Genomic DNA, 5505 nt, shown 5'->3' with positions numbered 1-5505 from the left:
TTTAATGATTCTTAATTCCTTGATTTATTTTTGAATTAAATAATGGATCAAAATTTTCTATCTCAACAATTCTATTGCATATTTTATTTGGATAGAGAATAAAATTTTGAGTGGTTTGCATAATTTTATCTATTTTTTAGAGCTATTTTCAATTGATGGTATTAATTCAAAGTTTCTATTTTAAATAAAATTGTGAAATGACAATTTTCCCTTTGGGCCCACCTGTCAGGGTGAACCCGAGTGGGTTGGGCGCAACCCCCTTGGCCTGGTCCAGCCCACTCGGTCGCCCTCACTTCTTCTCCTCCCCGCGTCTAACCCTAGCGCTCGTCTCTCTCGCGAAGCCGTGGTCGCCAGTCTGGTCACCGATTTACCCTGGCCATCTCCGGCGAAGAGGTCGAGTGCGTTCGCTTCGCCTTCGACGGCGCACAAGATCGTCTGCGTCGATCTGGGATTGGCGGACTTCCTCGCTCGCCCCCAACCCTGCTGCAAGCTAGGGTTTGTGGTGCTCATGATGATTCGCCGCTCACCGGCGTCCCTAGCGATGTGGTGACGCCGTGTGCCTCGCCTGGTGGTGTTGGAGCGCTTGCGCTTGGCAACGCTTGGCTTGGCCGCGGCTGGCGTTGCCGTGGCCAGGCAGTGCCGCCGTGCCGCCACGGTGACGTCGTGGTGCTCTACTCCATGTACGCCCCCTCTCTGCTCCTTTTTCTCCTCTTCATCTTCTCCTTAATCTAGTCCCTAGTGCTGCTCCCCCTCCCGGAGATGCCAGCCGTGCCATGCTGCTGTTGTGTCGTGTTGTGCCATGGTTACTGCGCTTGTGCTGATACTGTGCGTGTGTCTTCGTAATGGGCCGATTACTGTATTACTGCTACTGCTTGCCCCTGTGTGTGCTGCTGCTGTGTGCCTATGGCTGCCTCTGTTACTGATGTCAACGCACGCTTCTATTCCTGTAGACAGTGTAGGGCCTCCAAGAGCAGAGGTTTGTAGAACAGCAGCAAGTTTTCCCTTAAGTGGATCACCCAAGGTTTATCGAACTCAGGGAGGAAGAGGTCAAAGATATCCCTCTCAAGCAACCCTGCAATCACGATACAAGAAGTCTCTTGTGTCCCCAACACATCTAATACACTTGTCAGATGTATAGGTGCACTAGTTCGGCGAAGAGATAGTGAAATACAGGTGGTATGAATGAATATGAGCAGTAGTAACGGTGCCAGAAAATAGCTTGCTGGCGTGCAGTTGATGGTAGTAATATTGCAGGAAGTAAAGATGCAGTAAAATAGTAAATAAGCGATGATTGCAGTATTTGGAAACAAGGACTAGGGATCATACTTTCACTAGTGGACACTCTCAACATTGATCACATAATAAAACCACTCTACACTCTATTGTTGGATGATGAACACCATTAATTGTGTAGGGCTACAAGAGCGCATCAATGCCGGAGTTAACAAGCTCCACAACATTCGATGTTCATATTTAAATAACCTTAGAGTGCATGATAGACCAACGCAATTATACCGAGTACTAACATAGCATGCACACTGTCACCATCAAGCTATGAAAGGAGGAATAGATCACATCAATAGTATCATAGTAATAGTTAACTTCATAATCTACAAGAGATCACAATCATAAACTATGCCAAGTACTACATGATGCACACACTGTCACAATTACATCATGGAGGAGGAATAGAGTACTTTAATAACATCACTAGAGTAGCACATAGATTAATAGTGATACAAAGCTCATATGAATCTCAATCATGGAAGGCAGCTCATGAGATCATTGTATTGAAGTACATGGAGAGAGATTAACCACATAGCTACCGGTACAGCCCCTTAGCCTCGAGGGAGAACTACTCCCTCCTCATGGGAGACAGCAGCGGTGATGAAGATGGCGGTGGTGTCGATGGAGATGCCTTCCGGGGGCACTTCCCCGTCCCGGCGGCGTGCCGGAACAGAGACTTCTGTCCCCCGAATCTTGGCTTCGTGATGGCGGCAGCTCTAGAAGGTTTCTCGTACCGTGGCTTATTCATTTAGGGTTTTCGCGATGGAGTCCTTAAGTTGGCGGAAGGGCAGCCTCGGAGGGGCCCTGGTGGGGCCAGACAATAGGGGGCGCGGCCCCCCTCTTGGCCGCGCCGCCACCATGTGTGGTGGCCCTAGGCCTCCCCTCTGGTCCCACTCTGGCTCTCTGGAAGCTTCCAGGAAAAATAAGGTTCTGGGCGTTGATTTCGTCCAATTCCGAGAATATTTCCTTACTAGGATTTCTGAAACCAAAAACAGCAGAAAACAGGAACTGGCACTTCGGCATCTTGTCAATAGGTTAGTTCCGGAAAATGCATAATAATGACATAAAGTGTGAACAAAACATGTAGGTATTGTCATAAAACAAGCATGGAACATCAGAAATTATAGATACGTTGGAGACGTATCAGCATCCCCAAGCTTAGTTCCTACTCGTCCTCGAGTAGGTAAACGATAACAAAGATAATTTTTGAAGTGACATGCTACCAACATAATCTTGATCCAATAATAATGTAAAGCATGTGAACTGAGATCAAATCACTCAAAGCAAATGTCTATATTGATATAAGAGATGATAATGCAAGAGTTAAACAAGCTAGAAGTTTTCATGAACTATTGCTTTAAAGACATGAAACCGTACAAAGTTCATTAAAGATGTGTTAAGTATCCAGCGTAGAAGCTCTATCCTTCATTCCAAGCATCAAGTAAATTTTCACAACATAAGAAGGATTCAGTCAAGTAAACATAAACATGAACATCATGAATCAACTGTTTCGAAGTCTACTCAACCGGTGAGCGCAAGTATTTGGTATTAGAACCAGTATGTTATGGCATAAAGAACGTTAATGGGGGTTTGGAAGGCCAAATTGAAGAAAGTCTTACAAAGCTATAAGTGATTATTAGACAAGAGGAAGTCTTATAATCGAAGCTATGCAAGGAGTAGTGATTGCCATGCAACGGATGCACATAGAGCTATATGTATATGAAAGCTCTCCAATGGAACTAGTGGGGGTGCATCCAACTTGGTTGCTCACGAAGACCTAGAGCACTTTTGAGGAGGCTCATCATTGGAATATACAACCCAAGTTCTATAGTGTAAATTCCCCACATAGTTATACTAGTAAAACATGAAAACTCTCTCATATGAAGTGTAGGTGCTAAGCATGAGCACAAATGATGACTATGAATACCGCAGGTGCTAAAACATGAGCACAAGTGTGGGTAAAAGATAGCAATGCTACCCCTTTTTCTTTATTCTCTTTTTTTCTTTTTCTTTCTATTTTTTTCTTTGTTTTCTTTTTCTCTTTTTTGATGGCCACCATGGCTCTTTTCACTTTTAGGGGCAACATCCTAATATGACAACACACTTTTTGGTACAAATAACTCATAATGAATAAAACATGATGTATAAAATTGTATGCCTCTGCCAGTGTAGCAGGATGTGCAATGATCTAGCGTAACATGGGTAAACCACACATCAGCTGTATAGAATCATGCAAAGCAATGTATAAATAATAAATGACAACATGTAATGTAATGTAAAATGGAAGTTGCATGGCAATATATCTCGCAACAGCTATGGAAATGTTGTGGTAGGTAGGTATGGTGGCTGTTTTGAGGAAGATGTATGGCTTATGTGTAGGAGAACAAGAGAAAGTCCTCCCACGGGTTTGGATGTACCGACGAAGTATGCACAATTCTCAATGTGAGCAAAAGGCAATGCACAGTACCGAAGAGGCTAGCAAATTTGGATGGTGGAAGTGCAAAAAACCGTAGCTTAGCATTAGTCAAAAATAACTCACAAGCTTATTGCAAACAACTAGCAGGTTCATCATTAAGAGCATGAATAAAAATTTACTCCAAGGAGGGCCGTTCACGGTGGCACAAGTACCCCGCTAGCTCCCTCGACCTTCAGCACAACTTAGTTATTACGATGAACTCTCAAACAAGGAAAGCTATCAAGTCCAACTACACCTTCAACTATTTAAATAGAGTTTGTAGTACGGCACAAGCTTAAAGACAACAATCCACTACTAATTTTAACTTATTTATGCAGCAAGCTTTACCATCTAAATACCTCAAAATGTTTGCAAAGAATCAAGTTATCAAAGCTCAATGATCTACAATATTATGCAAGTATTTCATTATACCACTACCACATGCAACATTTTCTGTTTTCAACCTTCGCCATGAACATTAAAAGTAAAGCTAAGAACACTAGTGTTCATATGAACAAGCGGAGCGTGTATCTCTCCCACAAAAGCATTTATTCAGAGAATGAAAATAACAAAAACGAAAATAAAAGCACACAGACGCTCCAAGTAAAGTACATAAGATGTGACCGAATAAAAATATAGTTTCAAGAGAAGTGACCAGATAAGTTGTTGATGAAGAAGGGGATGCCTTGGGCATCCCCAAGCTTATATGCTTGAGTCTTCTTGAAATATTCAGGGATGAACCACGGGGGCATCTCCAAGCTTAGACTTTTCACTCTTCTTGATCATATTGTATCATCCTCCTCTCTTGACCCTTGAAAACTTCCTCCGCACCAAACTCAAAACAAACTCATTAGAGGGTTAGTGCATAATCAAAATTTCACATGTTCAGAGGTGACATAACCATTCTTAACACTTCTGGACATTGCCTAAAGCTACTGGAAGTCAATGGAACAAAGAAATCCATCCAACACAACAAAAGAGGCAATGCGAAATAAAAGGCAGAATCTGTCAAAACAGAATAGTCTGTAAAGACGAATTTTTTATAGGCACCAGACTTGCTCAGATGAAAATGATCAAATTTAATGAAAGTTGCGTACGTATCTGAGGATCACTCACGTAAATTGGCAGATTTTTCTGAGTTACCTACAGAGAACACTGCCCAAATTCGTGACAGACAGAAATCTGTTTCTGCGCAGTAATCCAAATCTAGTATCAACCTTACTATCAAAGACTTTACTTGGCACAACAATGCAATAAAATAAAGATAAGGAGAGGTTGCTACAGTAGTAATAACTTCCAAGACTCAAATAGAAAACAAAATTGCTGTAGTAAAATAAACACAAGGGTTATCTCCCAAGAAGTGCTTTCTTTATAGCCATTAAGATGGGCTCAGTAATTTTAATGATGCACTCGCGAGAAATAAGAGTTGAAGCAAAAGAGAGCATCAAAAAGCAAATTCAAAACAAATTTAAGCCTAACCCACTTCATATGAAACGGAATCTTGTGAATAAACAAGTCATGTAGGCATAATGCAATAAGCATAGGAAAACTAGACAAGCTCAACTTCAAGATTTTTAGCATGTAGAGAGGTGTTTTAGTACCATGAAAATTTCTACAACCATATTTTCCTCTCTCATAATGATTTTCAGTAGCATCATGAACAAACTCAACAATATAACTATCAAATGAAACATTCTTATCATGAGCTACATGCATAAAATTATTACTCTCCACATAAGCATAATCAATTTTATTAGTAATAG

This window comes from Lolium perenne, chromosome 4 (assembly GCF_019359855.2).
Source record: "Lolium perenne isolate Kyuss_39 chromosome 4, Kyuss_2.0, whole genome shotgun sequence".
Lineage (NCBI taxonomy): Eukaryota > Viridiplantae > Streptophyta > Magnoliopsida > Poales > Poaceae > Lolium > Lolium perenne.
Note: the sequence above shows the minus strand (reverse complement) of the source record.